The sequence below is a fragment of the Anabrus simplex genome, chromosome 2, assembly GCF_040414725.1.
Source record: "Anabrus simplex isolate iqAnaSimp1 chromosome 2, ASM4041472v1, whole genome shotgun sequence".
NCBI lineage: Eukaryota > Metazoa > Arthropoda > Insecta > Orthoptera > Tettigoniidae > Anabrus > Anabrus simplex.
In genome coordinates, this window is record NC_090266.1 from 555,626,188 (window position 1) to 555,629,521 (window position 3,334).

The 3,334-nt window shown below is 42.4% G+C and overlaps 1 non-coding gene across 1 annotated transcript; it reads left to right on the top strand.

Annotated features, from left to right (window-relative positions):
- Nucleotides 1–1,438: 1,438 nt before the first annotated feature.
- On the top strand, nt 1,439–1,557 carry LOC136864976 (5S ribosomal RNA). The gene has a single exon (XR_010859393.2). It is a non-coding gene; the product is annotated as a 5S ribosomal RNA (ribosomal RNA).
- The last annotated feature ends 1,777 nt before the right edge of the window (nt 1,558–3,334 follow it).

Genomic DNA, 3,334 nt, shown 5'->3' on the forward strand with positions numbered 1-3,334 from the left:
GGGGCCCTGGTTCGATTCCCGACCGGGTCGGGGATTTTAACCTTGGTTAATTCCGATGGCTCGGGGGCTGTGCGTGTGTGCCGTCTTCATCATTAGAATTCGTCATATGTAGAGCCCCATCTTCACAGACAGTCAGGTCGCCTATACGGCGTCAGCTCGAAAAGGCTGCATCAGGCTTCTCACACGCCATTATTATTATTATTATTATTATTATTATTATTATTATTATTATTATTATTATTACCAGACGTGGGTGAAGTCTTCAGCTACGCTGACGAAGCAGCCATAGAGCTGGTCAAAACTAATAACTATTCTTTGCATCCATTTTCCGAGGGAAAGTTTGTTCAGCGATGATGCTATGTGTTTAAAGCCCTTACCAGTAATTTCAGTGCTGAGAGGAGCCAAAGTATCTGAATTTTGCAGACGGTCAGGAAGTTTCGATGATTAGTAACCTAAATAGGCTGGGCTGTGGTTTCACATGCTTCTCTTGTTCTCGGCCAAGAAAGTTAAGTACAGTAATATGGCTGAGAAAGTCGTCACGCTGACCACATGAGACGCAATTATGCGAAGGGGGCGTGATACCCCTGTGGTATTGTCACTGGCTTCTCGCCAAGGCGACTTTGGGTCAATGTATGTGGATTTAAAAAATGAAAGGTCGCGTCCCTGTGTTTCGGAATTCTGACTATGATCACTATATCAACAGCCACATAAAACTCCAAGCGTGCTTACTTTTGAGTCATCTGGGGGTTCTCTGGCTGGGCAGCAGTCATCTTTGCATAATGAAGCATTTATGGGCCGTATGGCAACGAATTTCAGGTTCTCTTCTTTCCAACCTTTGACGGAGGTTAGGATGAGGGTTTAAGTCCACAGAAATCACTTCACCCATCTTCCTACATGTATTAAATCATAAAACCAGACCATCCTATATGTAGAGTAGTCATAAAAGCAGCAACAGTATTGTATTCAATTTGAATCTTATAAATAAAGTTGCAGCGGGTCCGCTGTCTGTAATGCCATTTATTTCGTCATATTTTGATATATATATATATATATATATCCGTTTTAGGTCAACTCAAGATAGTATCAGTAGCTTTTAGCTTTCGTGTTTGTTTGTTTGTTTGCTTCTTTCTTTTCTTTCTTTCTTTCTTTCTTTCTTTCTTTCTTTGGTTGGTTGGTTGGTTGGTTGGTTGGTTGGTTGGTTGGTTGGTTGGTTGGCCGTTCGTTTGTCTCTTCGATTATTCCACCATCACGGGTAAACGGCTGAACAGATCTCGGCCAAACTTCGTATTTATAGTCTGCTCATCCAGGAGCAGGTTTCGATTTGCATATCGTTTAGAAATCACTGAGTAGACTGGGGGTTTATAGGAAAACCAGAAGATTTTCTCCAATTTCGTCTTATACTATTGATTGTAAATAAAAATGCGGGGATTATATGTGAACCAACGGCCATACCACGTTGAATACACCGGTTCTCGTCCGAACACCGCAGTTAAGCAACATTGGGCGTGGTCAGTACTTGGATGGGCGACCGCTTGGAAACACCACGTGCCGTTGGCTCAATTCACGCCGGCCCCGTGGTGTAGGGGTAGCGTGCCTGCCTCTTAGCTGGAGGACCCGGGTTCGATTCCCGGCCAGGTCAGCGATTTTTACCTGGGTCTGAGGGCTGGTTTCGAGGTCTACTCAGCCTACGTGATTAGAACTGAGGAGCTATCTGACGGTGAGATAGCGGCCCCGGTCTAGAAAGTCAAGAATAACGGCCGAGAGGATTCGTCGTGCTGACAATACGACACCTCGTAATCTGCAGGCCTTCGGGCTGAGCAGCGGTCGCTTGGTAGGCCAAGGCCCTTCAAGGGCTGTAGTGCCATGGGGTTTGGTTTGGTTCTGGATTATATGTGAAACACCCCTTCATTTTAAATATCTTTTTGTTATGTACATAAGTTCGCTTACTCTGCAAATGACGGAGAAAATTACCATTTTCTACGGGCTTCATGCTCTGCGGCCCGCAGCCAGTGATGGACACACTCGTAGACCTACAGTTATTTGAAGGGTCCTTAACAGGAGAAAATCAGAGGATGCTTAATATTTCTCTCATCTTGAAAATTAACCCCACCTAATGTAACTGAACACCGAGGAAACATGAGGTAGAACTTTTCCCTTTGCTGTCTGTCTGTCTGGTTATATGTCTCTTTGTATTTTCCTAAAAGTGGAAAACTGCTGGAATTATTTCAACCAAACTATGTGTTGGAATCTACTCACTCAGGATATGATGTCATGGTAAACACACGGAGTTTGTATTTACTTCATAATTATTCTCAAATATTTTCTTTAATATTAGGTCTTTCGAAAGACTATATATAACAAACGTTTAAGAATATGCTATTTCCGTTCCTTTTTGCCACGTACGTATTTGTGTACGTATGTTTACTCTTTTCGATAAGGCAGGTATTAATGGAGGAATCATCAACGTCAGAGCGCCACGCCAGTGGTCAGAGGTACAATATGCAACCTGAGAACAATGGAGAATTTCGCACAACTTCGGACCAGGAACTGTACTGTACGATACATTCGGAAATCGTCCTCACTCTTTCTCGACTTTGTTCATCTTCATCATATTTCATGTTACTGCCACGCGCTTTCCTAGGAAAACATGTCGCATTAAACGTGTGAATAGAGCCATGTTACTTCGCATAAATCTCTGAAGGAAACGTGTAACTGCAAATTCCCATGCGAAGAACGGGTAAAATGCTAGTTGGCTATTTCTTTAACATGCTTGTTCCGTCAGGAGTGGAGACTTCATGTAGCTGATTGTGAGTAGCATTCATTCTCCTGAGGCAACGGATACACTTTTCTATGTGAAGGAATTATCTCTGATTACGATCATGTGCACAGTATCCAGTGCATTTGTTTCAAGTGTATGTCTGAGCGTATTGAATGCTCTCATAACTACAGTTCCACTTGAGATCTTAGCTACTGTATCTCCGTATCGGGCGATATTTGACTGCGTCTCTAAGTATACTTCGGTGATGATCAGTAGAAAAACATATCCTCAGGACATTCGGATTTGTAGTCAAGTTGAGAACTTCCTAACTCTCTGACTATTTTTTGAAACATATAAATCTGCATTTAAAATGGAAAATGTGAAAATTAATATTCATTAAATAAAATACACAATCGCCGGACCTTGTACTCACACTTACTTCTTACCTGCTTACTTACACATACGTTATTTGAAGGGCGCCAGCTACAACTCAGTGCAGCAATAATAGAATGAGAATCTTGACTATCTGTAGGGCGTGGGGTAATAAGCGCACTTTTGACAACATACCGTATAAGT